Genomic DNA, 15,773 nt, shown 5'->3' on the forward strand with positions numbered 1-15,773 from the left:
AGCCACATCTAAATTATTTTCTGATAATCTTGGTGGTGAACTCTAAATGGTATACAGGCTGCAAGAGGTGATAACTGGTGTTTGCAGTCATGACCTAGAGCTTCAGTCTGCTACACAGTTTCCACCAGTCACATGTGGGTAAATTATTTAACATCAAGTAAAATTCAAAATGCAAGTCCTCAGTCTCACTCAGTTCAGTTCAGTTCAGTCGCTCAATCGTTCCCAACTCTTTGCGACCCTGTGAGTCGCAGCACGCCAGGCCTGCCTGTCCATCACCAACTCCCAGAGTTCACTCAGACTCACGTCCATGGAGTCAGTGATGCCATCCAGCCATCTCATCCTCTGTTGTCCCCTTCTCCTCCTGCCATCAATCCCTCCCAGCATCAGAGTCTTTTCCAATGAGTCAACTCTTCGCATGAGGTGGCCAAAGTACTGGAGTTTCAGCTTTAGCATTATTCCTTCCAAAGAAATCCCAGGGCTGATCTCCTTCAGAATGGACTGGTTGGATCTCCTTGCAGTCCAAGGGACTTTCAAGAATCTTCTCCAACACCACAGTTCAAAAGCATCAATTCTTCGGTGCTCAGCCTTCTTCACAGTCCAACTCTCACATCCATACATGACCACTGGAAAAACCATAGCCTTGACTAGACAGACCTTAGTCGGCAAAGTAATGTCTCTGCTTTTGAATACGCTATCTAGGTTGGTCATAACTTTTCTTCCAAGAAGTAAGCGTCTTTTAATTTCATGGCTGCAGTCACCATCTGCAGTGACTAGTCACATGGAAAGTCCTCAACAGCCACATGGCCTAGATGGTGCATGTTTAGAACATTCTTATCATTGCAGAATGTTCTGCTGGATGGTACTGTACTCAACTAAAGCAGCCAGATGCTGCAAGAAGTGAGCAGAACGCTTAGCATCATGCTATAGAGATTTAGTGAGAATGAGGTCAGCATAACAATCATGGAGAAGATAGTTTCCCCCTCCGTAATATCTCCGTGCGCCTTCAGGAGATACTATCCATCAGTTCAGTCACTGTTGTATCTGACTCTTTGCAACCTCATGGACTGCAGCACACCAGGCTTCCCTGTCTATCACCAATTCCTAGAGCTTGCACAAACTCATGTCCATCAAGTTGGTGATGCCATCCAAACATCTCACCCTCTGTCAGCCCCTTCTCCTCTTGTCTTCAATCTTTCCCAGCATCAGGGTCTTTTCCAATAAGTCAGTTTTTCAGATCAGGTGACCAAAGTATTGGAGCTTCAGCTTCAGCATCAGTCCTTCCAATGAACACCCAGGACTGATTTCCTTTAGGATGGACTGGTTGGATCTCTTTGCAGTACAAGGGACTCTCAAGAGTCTTCTCCAACACCACAGTTCAAAGACATCAATTCTTCAGCACTCAGCTTTCTTTATAGTCCAACTCTCACATCCATACACGACTACTGGAAAAACCGTAGCTTTGACTAGATGGACCTTTGTTGGCAAAGCAATGTCTCTGCTTTTTAGTATGCTGTCTAGGTAGGTCATAGTTTTTCTTCCAGGGAGCAAGCGTCTTTTAATTTCATGGCTGCAATCACCATCTGCAGTGATTTTGGAGCCCAACAAAATAAAATCTGTCACTGTTTCCATTGTTTCCCCATCTATTTGCTATGAAGTGATGGGACTAGATGCCATGATCTTAGTTTTCTGAATGTTAAGTTTTAAGCCAGTTTGTTCACTCTCCTCTTTCACTTTCATCAAAAGGCTTTTTAGTTCCTCTTCACTTTCTGCCATAAGGGTGGTGTCACCTGCATATCTGAGGTTATTGATATTTCTCCTGGCAACCTTGATTCCAGCTTGTGCTTCATCAAACCCAGCATTTCACATGATGTACTCTGCATATAAGTTAAATAAGCAGAGTGACAGTATACAGCCTTAATGTACTCCTCTCCCAATTTAGAACCAGTCTGTTGTTCCATGTCCAGTTCTAACTGTTGCTTCTTGACCTGCATACAGATTTCTCAGGAGGCAGGCATGGTGGTCTGGTATTTCCTTCTCTTGAAGAATTTCCCACAGTTTGTTGTGATCTATACAGTCAAAGGCTTTGGTGTGATAAAGCAAAAGCAGATGTTTTTTTAGAATTCTCTTGCTTTTTCAATAATCCAACAGATGTTGGCAATTTGATCTCTGGTTCTTCTGCCTTTTCTAAATCCATCTGGAACAACTGGACGTTCACAGTTCATGTACTGTTGAAGCCTTGCTTGGAGAATTTTCAACATTGCTTTGCTGGCATCTGAGATGAGTGCAATTGTACAGTAGTTTGAACATTCTTTGGCATTACCCTTCTTTGGGATTGGAATGAAAAGTGACCTTTTCCAGTCCTGTGGCAATATAGGAGATACTATAATGATATGCTTTTGCCTTTTTTCAAACAATTATAATACAAAACAGCACAAATATATCCATCTTCAGGCAAAACTTTTATTTAGTTAACCTGAATTAAAATCACCACTATATTCTTCCTCCCCTTTCTCTTCAACATCATCATCATCACCAGTCAGCAGTATTATCATACCTTTGACCACCAAGCCTCTTGGCATGCTTTGATTTTGTAAGTAGTTAATGGAGTGAATGGAAATTTATAGAAAATAAATATTTGGTGGAATAAATATTGGTTTTACAATAACCCAAGATACTTTGTTAAGAACAAGAAAAACAATGGTAGAATAATGTTTAAAGTAAAATATTAGTAAATATAATGCATGATATTTGGCTGGATCCTGGATCAACAACAAAAATCATCCCCGAAGGACAAATAGAAAAATGTTAAATCACAGCAAATATGTAAGGAAAGACAATAGTATTGTTTAAATGTTAATTTTCCTGAGTGTGACAATTACTTGTTTTTTGTTGGAATATAAATGATAAAATATTCAAAAGTGAAGTGTCATAATATCTATGATTAACTCAGGTGGTTCATCAAAAAATATCTGTGATTAACTCAGATGGTTCATCATTTGTGTGAGTATGCGTGCATATAAAATAAGAGCTTTGCCTGAAGGTGTGTCACATATATATGTATTTAACACAAACACTGCAAAATACTAACAACTGATGAATCTAGGTGAAGGATATGTAGATATTCATTTGAATATTTTTGCAACACTTCTGTAGGCTATTTCATAATAAAAGATTGGAGAGAAATTAAAGGATTATTTAAATGAGGTAATAAGAGTGGCTCTCCATTAAAGAATGACCATGCCTATAAGCTTTTAAAAAGATCTAGTGGATAAATATTGTCTATCTTGTATATTTTATTTCATTTTTTTTTAACAGAACATTTTTCTCCTTTTCAAAACACTGGTCCCAATTTAAACTGGATATATTTTGTGCTTGAATTTACAGTTTAATTTACCCAAATATTTTTGTGTAAACTTAATTTTCAATGAAATCTTAACTTTCGGGATAACATCTCAGCATGTCAGAATCAGACCCTTGGGCATCTGAACTACAAATCCCTATAAATGTAGTCATTCATTTCTGGAGGAATCAGTACATTTCCACAGCCCCTGAGGATTTCAAGAATAAGCGTTCTGCACACACAAATGCTGAGGTGCATCCATGGGCCACACTGAGCCAGACAGCAGAAAAGAATCTCGGGTTGTGGCGCAAAAGCAGGTTAAAAAACCACTCCCTTCCGTTTGCATCACTTAGGACTCTGCTACAAGCGCCAGAAAACTTGCCTAAAACTGAATTAAGCAAGAAAAGAAATGGCCCAGAGGAGGATATGCAGATCCCATTGCTTATGTGACAAGGCCTCAGTGTCACTCTGCCTGTCAGCTCTACCTCCAACCCCCACCCCACACCCCCAACTCCATCCTCCGGTGCTTCTCTCACTCAAGCAGCGAGCAACGTGCAGCATAGTATGTGAGAATCCAGGAAGGAGCAGCTAAACGCTCCACCCGAGAAGTGCCCAGAGGTCTCATTGGCTCTCAGGGTGTCACGTGTGCCACGCTGACCCAATCACTGTGAGAGAGCAAGTGAGTGCAGGAGGCTTCCCGGAGGCTGTGCTGATTGAAGAAAACACACACTCCTCTGCTTCACCACCCAGTGGTCTGAGATCGGGGTCTTGTGGGTCTCCTAGTGTCTGCTAGCAGAAGTGGCGTGCACGACATTTCTGGAAATCACACCAGTGTGGAAATCATTTGGATAACTTTAAGTCAGGGGGCATGCAACCTGGCATAGAAAAGGAAGAGAGCTTCAGGGAGAAAGAAGAACCATCTTAGTCTTCTTTTTCTCCTGAAGTATTGTGAATTTATGGAAGATGAATTCTTCCTCTCCGTATGGATAAAAACTTCTTTTTGTTTAAGATCCTCACCCACTTAGATTTGGGACAAAAGTGGCCTCTCTTTTCAATGTAGGGACATTGGAACAGAAAATTCACTAACATTTCAGATGTGGTTCCCTGGTGGCTCAGAAGGTAAAGAATCTGCCTGCAATGCAGGAAATCCAGGTTCCATCCACTTGTCGGAAGGATGCCCTGGAGAAGGAGGCAACCCTCTCCAGTATTCTTGTCTGGAGAATTCCATAGACAGAGGAGACTAATGGACTACTGTCTATAGGATTGTCTAGAGTCAGAAACAACTGAGTGACTACCACTTTCATTTTCATTTTCCCCACACTGAATACCACCCCACCCCACCCCCGTTATGTATCCACTGGGAGCTCCAGATAGTTTCTGGAGTGGAAAATTTTAAGTGTGCAGTCCCGTGCTGTCCACCCCAACCTTTGTCAGCAGCGTTACTGTGGAAGATTCAAAACAGTGTGTTGATTGAACTAGGAACATAGGGAAGCAGGCCTGATAGGTGTCTAATGTTTGTTCCTCAAGAAGTACATCCTGAGATCAGGCTCTGAGTACAACGGAGGTACTAGGTGTTCCTCCCAGGAAGCACAGATTAGGGCAGGGGAATTGAGACAGAAAGAAGGAAGCCAGTCCAGGGTGCTGTTGAAGTTATTGCTGTAGACAGTGGTGGCTCAATCACACTGATCTGTAGGTGGGAGGAAAATACAGAACTTCTCCTTGGATTAAAGAACCAAGAATCTTAATTTACCAACTCTTGGTGGTTCATTTTTGGTGTCTTCGTCTCCCTGTCACTTTGGACCAGTCCTGTGTGCAGGTGTTAAACACACAGGGTCCTCAGATGGAGAGGTGCGGATGCTTCTGTAAGAACCCAACAGTGCGCATGATTCTGGTGAATGCCATGGGGCACTGACTCAATCACTATAGGAAATGTCATCTTAAGTACTTGCTGGAAGCATTATTTTATGGATACTCTTGTCTAACAACTCTACCGTGGTGCTAGCAGTAAAGAATCCGCCTGCAGTGCAGGAGATGTGGGTTCAATTCCTGGTTCGAGAAGATCCTCCCCCACCCCCACTCCCACCAGAGTAGGAAATGGCAACCCACTCCAAGTATTCTTGCCTGGAAAACTCCATAGACAGAGAATCCTGGCAGGCTACAGTCCATGGGGTTGCAAAGAGTCAGACTGAGCACACAGACACACACATACAGTGAGCCTACTGTGAAGAGACAGTTGCATTCAGAGCAGGCTGTCTGGTCCCCTGAGCAGTGGAAACACCTTTCACAGGCCCAGATATCACACAATTCACAAAAAGCCAAGTGACAAATTAGTAACTAGAGCAGAGAGCTGAACACACAGGAACTGGCTACTGTAGCTGACCTCGCTAGCACGGGGAGTAGATGGTGACAGTGTCCCAGATTTGCATTCTGCAATTTCCCAGACCACATGTCGGGGAGAAATCGGAATGACCAACCTGAGTAAAATCTTGAATATGTTCACTTTCTTGCAGAACAGGGTTACCAAAGAGGCAACTGCAAGTGGAAATGTGCTAATAGTTATGAATTCTTATGCAACCTAGGGACGAAAGCCAACTTGGTAAAAGAATCTGGGGCCCTCAGCAAGTAGATAGAGAAAGAAAGCTTGGTATCTTTCTACTTACCATCCAGCTATAGCAGAATGGGGGCCTTCCCAGCTGGCACCAGTGGTAAAGAGCCCGTCTGCCAAGCGGTTGCCTAGAGAATCCCATGGATGGAAGAGTCTGGCAGGCTACAGTCCATAGTATGGAAAAGAGTCAGACGTAACTTAATACCCATGCACACATGGCAGAATGGAATACTGGCACTCTGTAGATAAATAGAACTGAGTTTAAACTCACCTTTCATACTTGCCATGGATCTTTGGAGTTAGCATTCATCCTCTTTCAATTTCAATTTTCTCATCTGAAAAACTGGGATGTAATAAGTTACCATATAGATTTGAATGAGATGGCATATGTAAAGCACTCACATTAAAGAAACTCAGTGACTGAAGGGGAACACCAGAGGAAAGCCCTATTACAAGTTTTATAACTGGCTACCTTGAGTGTCAGTGACCCTTCTGCTTCTGTAAGAAGGCTAGGGAAAAGGAAGAAAAAAGAAAGAAAAAATAGACACTCACAAGGGGAGAAACTAAGATGCCCTAGGGAGATAGTTGACTTTTGGCAGGCTATTAATATAGTAGAGCTATTACTGTATGTGGAGTGTGTCCATTTTCTTGGCACATGTTGAATTTTACGTCCCCTCTAGTGTATTGCTAAGTGGACAGGTGCGAAAGGGATGGGAAGGCCAAGAAAGAGCTATTATGGGTGAACCCTTTCCCACTCACCCAAAAGGACTTGAGGAATTGTCAGAGTCTGAATCAGTGAGCCAGCTTAGCATCTCACCACGTGAACATCTTTGGCTGAGGCCACAAAAATCTTGACTTTGTGCTTTAAATAGAGCACTGATTCAGAAGCCTTCCTGATAAGAGACTAAAATGAAACAGCAAATTGTGCTGTCACAAAAGACGACGGAGGATTTTAAAGATCTATTTTGGGGGTCACTTCTCTCTTCTCTTTGGAGGCTGAAAGAGCTCATGGCATGTGAGCTCAGGGCCTGTGTTCTGGCGGCTCTGGGGGGCAGGAGTTTTTTCATGTGCTGGTGAAGTCTAATCACTTGGTGCACTTGGCCTTTATTGTTGAGCTTAGTGGCTAAAGACCTTTACTGCTGTTGCCGTGTGAAATCTTCAGTCATTTGGAAGTCACAGGCTCTATAATAATCTATTTCAGGAGACTTGATACAGAATGGAGTTATGTGACAGTAGCAAATGTCATGCCCAGAAATTGGAATTTGGAGGCAAAAGCTATGGGTTAATAGTTAGTTTTCTAGAAATCCAGCATTTGTTGATTTGAACCCAATGCTTCCCTCTCCAGAAATAGCACAATAGAGAAGGCGGCTTTTTACCAAATATTCCTGCATCTGTCAGAATGATACGGAGTAGACTGTCTTCCAGTATGTCCCCAGAGACAGGATCATCCCAACCACCTTCCCCATAAGAGTTCAACTTCCACCCATATCTTGTCAAATGGAGCCAAGCACACATTCAATTTAGACTCATGGTATATTTTTAAAACTTTTTCATATTGAAATCATTTCACTAAAGTGTTGCAAGAATAGTACAAACAACTCCCATTTTCCCTGCATGTAGATTTTTTGAATGTTAACATTTTACCATATTTGTCTTATCATTTTCTATAGACACATACTATTTTTTTCTGAACTATTTGAGAGAATGTTGTAGCCAAAATCCCCTTTATTCCTAAATGATTCAGTGTGTCCTTCCTGAAAGCAAGGGCATTCTTTTATATTATACAAGCACAATGATCAAAATCAGAAAATTAACATTGATATAATAATATTACTAAATCTCTCTGCCTTACTCAAATTTCACCAGTTGTCCCTGATGGCCTTTAGAGAAAAAGGAACAAAGAATCCTGGCCCAGGATCACATACAGTATTTAGTTGGTGTGTCTCTTGTCTCCTTTAATCTGGACCCGTTTCTCAGTTTTTCATGGCTTTGAGGAGTACAAGCCAGTTTCTTGTAAAATGTCCTTCAGTTGGGGTTTAAAGAATGAATTAATTAGAAAGTCGCCTTTTGGCAACGGTCATAGCAATAATGGATTCAGATAACCATCTATCAATGCTAGTGGGTGAAAAGTTGATGAGGAAATGGGTTAAGTACATTTTTCTGATGCATTTCTGCACCAAATGCTTATTGATTACAAAGGAGAAAACAGTAACTTTACTGCAGGAGAACCTGGCTGACCCCACCTTCACTTGGTGATCTAAGTCAGTATCAGCAATATTGGGACAAACTGACTTCAGGTGCCTCCTGATGTGATACACTGAGAAAAACACAGCATTTTACTTCGTTGTGTTCCCACCAAAAGTGCATAACCTGAATCTGTCATAAACATCCAGCTGAACACACTAGAATGTTAACCCAGTGAGAAGAAAATTAGAACAATGGGCTGTTTACAGAGGGGAGACACTCCCAGAGACCCCTTTACACAGCAAGTCTGGCAGAACTAAGGCAGGATCCGAACTTGAAAGGACCTTTCTTGGCTCTGTCTGCCTCAGGCTCTTCTTCTAAATTCAAGAGGAACTTTCCAGCCCACTTATTTCCCAACAATCCTTTAACTCTTTGTTTCACATCCTCCTTTTCCTGCAGAGGCTTGAAGACCATCAAACACCGAGTTTAGAGTCAAAACGGCATCACAGTCAGCATCTTCCTTGACCCCTGACTCAGCTTCCTCCATGGAGCCTCATGCCTGGGTGCTATGGCCATCGGTTTCTATCTTCCCATGTCCTTTCTGCTGTGTTAAGAACATGGGCTCTGTGGATGAGACGCTTGAGTCTGGACAGCAGCTCGGTCGAGTGGCTCAAACCCACTTTCCCCATTTTTCCATCTGTTCAGTGGGAACCCTGCTGACCATATAGTAGGGCTGACAGTATAGGACAGAATATTTGTAAAATACTCATCGTGGAGTTTGGCATATAGTAATAGAAAACATGCAGTCAATGTTAGCTTTTATCATTATTATCATCAGTGGGCTTTTAAGCATGTATGTTCTGGAACCAAACTGCCTGGGTTCAAATTCTGTCTCCATCACTTCTTAATTCTATGCTCCTAGGCAAATTACTTGAATTTGACCAAACCCTAGGAGATAGTGAAGGACAGGGAAGCCTGTTGTGCTGCAGTCCATGAGATTGCAAAGTCAGACACGACTTAAATGACTGAACAGCAACAAGGCAAATGACTTAACGTCTGTTTTGAGATGTTTACGAGGCTTAAATGAACAGTGCCAGGCACACTGTATGAGCTAGGTAAGTTTGGACTGTCCTACTTGTTAGTTTCTCTCTTCCCTTTTTAAACCCTTGCTCTGCTCAGATGCTCAGTCATGTCCGACTCTTTGTGACCCGTGAACTGTAGCCCGAGAGGTTCCTCTGTGCATGGGATTCTCCAGGCAAAAATACTAGAGTGAGTTGACATGCCCTTCTCCAGGGGATCTTCCTGACCCAGGGATCGAACCCTGGTCTCCTGTGTCTCCTGCAGGCAGGGAGATGTTTTACCATAGAGCCACCCAGGAAGCCCTCTAGAAGCTTACTTTTGAATAAGACCTCTGAGTGTGCCATGGCCTCCCATTTTGACACTGAACCTCACCAGAATAAGAAAGGGAATATATTATCACCCCCATTTTGTGGACAAGAGAACTGAGGTCTGGGAAATGAAGCTATCTCACAAAAACACACATGTGCAAGTAGCAAAGTGGAACATTGATCCCAGTCTCAGGCACAAGCATACTATTCTTTACAGCATTCATCCTTCCAAAAAAATATTGATGACATATTATGTACCAAATGCTGGGCCAAGGGCTGAGAAGGCAATGCTTCCGAGTTAGAGGACTTGCATGAGAGGAGGAGATGAGTCCAGAGTTACAGGGAGGCGTGGGAGAGTGGCATCCACGCTGATACTGACAGACCTGTAACGCAGCTGAGGTTTCAGGTAAGGGGATCCTTGAGACAAGAACTAGAGAGGTTTAGAAGAAGCCAGTTAGAGTGGCTGCAAGATGAAGAACGTCCAGGAAAAATAAGTGTGAAGACAGGGAGGGTGAAACAACTTGAGGCTTTTGGAGAGATAACAAATAGAATGACTGGAGCAAAGGGCCCTAGAGGGGCACTGGAGAAAGAGTGACAGCTAGAGCAATCTGGGTGGGCTTCCCTGAGGGGCTGGGAGTCACCCTGTTGCAGCTCAAAGCGGGCAGCTGGGAGGCTCTGGGCTGTGCCCACAAGCCATCTTGGGAGAAGTGCAGGGGTTTTTGACTTTTCCCTTGGATACTCAGATAGTCCTTATAGAATGAGTCTTTTTTTTCTTGATAGGAGTATAGTTGTTTTACAGTGTTGTGTTAGTTTCCTTTTTTATTTTTTTAATATAAATTTATTTATTTTAATTGGAGGTTAATTACTTTACAATATTGTATTGGTTTTGCCATACATCAACATGAATCCGCCACAGGTATACACGTGTTCCCCATTCTGAACCCCCCTCCCCCCTCCCTCTCCGTACCATCCCTCTGGGACGTCTCAGTGCACCAGCCCCAAGCATCCAGTATCATGATTCGAACCTGGACTGGCGATTCATTTCATATATGATATTGTTGTGTTAGTTTCTACTGTAGAGCAAAGTGAATCAGCTATACACATATATCAGCTGTATATATGTGTGTGTATATATCCCCTCTTTTTTGGACTTCCTTCCCATTTAAGTCACCGCAGAATACTGAGTTCCCTGTAGCACTGAGTTTTAACTGCTTGCCCCAAGCACATCATAATTCTGTCTCATTACTCCCTTTCTCTTCCCTCAGAAGGCCATTTGTTCAGCCTCTGTGGTGAGGGTTGGGGCACAGAGAGCTCCACCGTAATGGGCAGACCGTGGTTCACATGTGTCCCTACTCCGAGGCCTGTGCTCAGGGAATAACGGGCTGCCAAGCAGGGAGGTCCTCAGGGGTTCTGGGAGGTGACCTGCAGCCCAGGGCAGAGCTGGGTCACTGTGAGGTGTAAGAACAACCCAATGGGGATGCTCTGGAAGCAGCTGAATGTTTGCGTCTGGAGCTCAGGAGAGAAGCCAGGGCTGCGGGTGGAGAACATTTTTGTTACCTGATGTTTTAGAAAGAGAAATAGGGTTCTCTGAATCCCTCTGCAGTTTACCTGTCATCGCCAGCCTCTGTCCTTTCTCTCCCAAAGAAAGGAGAGAAGTATACAGAGACAAAGCAGTTAGTGGAAAGCTTCATATCACATTTTTTGGAAGCCATGATATTCTGACAGTTTAACTTGATGGCTATATTTTCCATCTCAGTCATATTTCCTGACAGGTTATACAATACTTTTTTCCTTAGAATTCCGCATTAGCTAACTGGCCATTTTAGTACTGACTTGCAAGAGTATAAACATTTAGGGAATTTTTTGCAATGACAAGAAGAGATAGTATGTTTGAAGCCAGTGAGCTAGTTATGTTTAGGAAAATCACCATGGGATTTAAATGATGCATTGATGTAATGCAATTGGTGGTTTATGAAAATTCTTTTAGACTAACCTCGGCTGTATAAGCACAACCACATTCCTTGCTAGTGAATAGCAGGCAGGGCCCAGTGGAATCATTGTTTAAGTATTTCATTATTAACCTTTCACTTTTTACCTCTCAAGGGAAGAGGGGGCTGGCAGGGGAGGGGAAAGGACTTCACAGTAAAATTTTCTGTTGGAGCTGTTTGAGGCTATAAGGAGTAAAAGGGAAAATCCAGAAATAGTTTAGGAAATTAGTCATCTGTCTTCAGACTGTGTTCAGTTATAGTATTGTGTTCTGCATAACTACTTTATGGACTTTTTAAAAAGTGGAAATCTGGAAAGATTAATAATCACTTGTGTAAGGCCCTAAAGGTCAATTTCATGTCCAGAAACTAGACGGAAAAAGGCTCCCATTTGCTAAAACTGTCAAAATAATTCCCATGATACAAAATTATGTTCTGGGAACTGGGAAAACATCTTGACTTTCTCTACATTTCCTAGTTTTGTGTTGCTAAATGCCAATAATTAGGTTATGCTAAATGTTGCTTATTTAAACCTATAATCTATTAAAAGCATTTTCCATTGCTTACGTACACATACATTATGATGTTATACATTAAGACATGCCTATTCAATTTCTTTAAACTGTACTAAAGGAGAACTAAAATGGGAAAAAAGCAGTATCCCAGTTTCTCTGTTCCTATTACTCCGCCAACTTACTATCATGATCATTCTAAGACCATTCTTTTTCTCTTTGATGTTCTATTAAAATGTACCTCTTAATGTACTAGGGGAATCTGAGAAAGTGGAATGGAAGAAGATACAGAAAAGGAAAGAAAAGAAAAAAAGAGAGAAGGAAAGTGAAACAGTGTATGGAGTCATAATGAATCAGCATGGTCAGCCCTGGAGAAACGTCATGCTTAGTTTGAGGCCACATCGGACTTTCCTACAAACCTTTCAACCTTCTGATGCATACGACTTGTACTGATGAAAAGTTCTTTTCATCTGAAGAAAGCAGTTCAGAGAGCATCATACAGTTAGTTTGAAGGAGCTTCTGAGAATGTAAAGGGCAGACTATCCCAACAATATGCCATGTGGAGCTGCACAGTGCAGGCAGTGCCTGCAGACTGCGGAACCACATCTGAGTCAGTTAGGTGCTTCAAGTTGCAAGTAACAGAATAGTTAGCAGTGTTTAAGCCAATAGAAGACATTCACACTTGCATTTGCTCACCAGAGCATCTGGTTGAAATGAAGATGCTCATCAGTAGGTCTCCATGGACCCCAGATCCTGAATTTCTAACAAGCTTCAAGTAATGGTGATATTGTTGGCCCATGGGCCACACTTTACTTTGAGTAAAAACTCTTTAAAAACCAGGGTCATAACTGTCCTTACATCAAGAAGTCGATAGTGGACGTTCCCAGGTTGGTGCAGCAACTTGAGATTCCAGCAAGAACCAGACTTACTGCAGCTTCCTTCCTACCATCCTTAGTGAGGGCTTCGCTGTTTCTGATGGCAAGTCTCACATCCTCACACAAATGATTGTTGTTGCCACATACAAACTTTTTCCTTCTTTGGCTCCCAGCAGACTTCCTATTAGCCAGGATTGCTTAACATCCCCATGCTAGCTTCAAAGGAAGCTGGAAGAGCTCCTTGGCTTTCCCAGCCTGTGTGGAAGGCAGCCTTGTCATCAAAGCAGTGGGCATGGAAGGAATCAAAGGTGGGTTGGCACCCGCACCTCAGGCAACTGCAGCAAGAGAGATGATGCTACCATCATGCAGAGACTTGCAGGAGGAAAATCAAAGTCAAGTGAGGTATACTTTGAGATTTTTGAGTAAAGATCTGCTTTTACCTAGACAGTATAACTGTATTATATTTAATGTTAATAAGCAATTACTTATATTATAAAATATATTTAATTATATTTAATGTTGCTAGGCAATAAAAAGAGGAACTAAAGAGTCTCTTGATGAGGGTGAAAGAAGCAAGTGAAAAAAGCTGGCTTAAAACTCAACATTCAAAAAACTAAGATCGTGGCATCTGGTCCCGTCATTTCATGGCAAATAAAAGGGGAAAAGTATTGACAGATTTTATTTTCTTGGGCTCCAGATTCACTGTAGACTGTGACTGCAGCCACAAAATTTAAAGACACTTGCTCCTTGGAAGAAAAGCTGTGACCAACCTAAAAAGCAGAGACATCACTTTGCCGGCAAAGTCCGTCTAGTCAAAGCTATGGTTTTTTCATTAGTCGTGTACAGATGTGCTGAGCGCCGAAGAATTGATGCTTTCGAATTGTGGCATTGAAGAAGACACTTGAGAGTCCCTTGGTCTGCAAGGAGATCCAACCAATCAATCCTAAAGGAAATCAATCCTGAATATTCCCTGGAGGGACTGATGCTGAAGCTGAATACTTTGGCCACCTGATGCAAAAAGCCAACTTATCAGGAAAGACCCTGATGCTGGGAACGATTGAAGGCAAATGGAGAAGGGGTGGCAGATGAAATGATTAGATAGTTCCACTGACTCAATGGACATGAGTTTGAGCAAACTCTGAGGGATAGTGAAGGACAGAGAAGTCTGGAATGCTGCAGTCCTTGGGGTCGCAGAGTTCGCCACGACTTAGTGACTGAACAGCAACAACAAAGCAATTGGAAATTCATGGTCAATACATTCTTTCTGATGATCATGTCATTTAATCTCTTGAGACCGACCGCCATCATCCATTTCAGGGAATAGTGGTACCCTCTTTTCTAGATTAGATTAGATTAAGTAGATTCTGGCCTTCCCTGATGGCTCACAGAAGAATCCTCCTGTCAATGCAGGAGACGTGGTTTCAATCCTTAGTCAGGAAGATTCCCCTGGAGAAGGAAATGACAACCCACTCCAGTCTTCTTGCCTGGGAAATCCTGTGGACAGAGGAGCCTGGCTGGCTACAGTCCATGGCATAGCAAAAGCATCAGACACAGCTTAGTGACTAAACAACAAGTAGGTTCTATGTGAAATTATTTAGGATTTTATATAAAAGGGTGAAACTCAGTTAATGACTACAGTAGGCACTCAGTATAAATAAAGCTATGTAGTAATATAAACAACATGTGGTTTTATTTGTGTGTGTTTATTCAGTATAAGAAGCTGGATTATATATTGCCCTTCTATGCAGGTTTGGAAAATTCATGGTGATATCTACCTGGGATTATATACGAGATATTTACTGACAGAATATGAGAGCAAAGGTGCCACTACTGAAGTGCTGGATTTGCAGATGCAAACTGAAAAAGTGACCGCCAATATTCAAGCTACCCACAATAATAAAGGGTTGCCAATAATGGAAATGGCATTGCCTAAAAATCTTATATCCATTAGTTAACTGAACCAGCTTCTCAGCTGATACTTTTATCAACCTAACTTATAATTTGGTTTAAGCTAGTGTTTTTAGTTCATTTAATTAAATCACCAAGTTAGCATTAATCTGAAATGCACTGAAAGTGTTTGTTAATTATGGTATGACAATATGTCTTACCAACTCAATACTTAACTAAACAGTTGACAGCACCACCCCATAACTTAATATCTGTCTAGTTTGAAGTTTCTTGTTTTGCATACAGCACAAGAATGAAACATTTTAGCCATTGAGTATATTTTAATTAGCATGCAATTGAATTTGTTTCTTTTAAATAAAAATGTTTATTTATTCTTAGGGTATTATCAGAAACAAACAAAAAGCAGAGTGACTATGAAATATTATTTCCTAAAGGAAAACACATTGATATAATGATACTGATGAGTTGAAATCATGTTATCTTTTAAAGTATTACTTGGTAAGGCCTTATATTATTCAGATGATGCTGAAATTGCTGAAAATAGTTTTAGAATTTCAATTTGGAAATGGACTTAAAAATATGAAGTTTATCTTATTTTGTGGCCAGTCTCTTAAACTGCAATAACAAAACAAAATGATTTAACTTGGTTTGCAAATGCTGTATAAAATAAAATTTTATTTGCCCTAACTTTTGAAAGTTTCGAAAAAAATCAAATTGCTGAGCATGTACTTTTTTCTAACTTTGTTGATATATAATGGACAAAGAAAATTGTATTTATTAAACATGTATATGATGAAACATAACCATTGTGAAATATTTACCACAATAAAGTTTATTAACACATCTATAACCTTACACAGTTGTCCTGTGTGTGTGAATGTGATAACACTTAAGATGTATTCTCTTAGCAAATTTCAAGAATACAATATTGTGTTAGTAATATTAACTATAGGTACCATGCTGTACCATTCAGTTT

Source organism: Oryx dammah, unplaced genomic scaffold, assembly GCF_014754425.2.
Source record: "Oryx dammah isolate SB20612 unplaced genomic scaffold, SCBI_Odam_1.1 HiC_scaffold_1, whole genome shotgun sequence".
NCBI lineage: Eukaryota > Metazoa > Chordata > Mammalia > Artiodactyla > Bovidae > Oryx > Oryx dammah.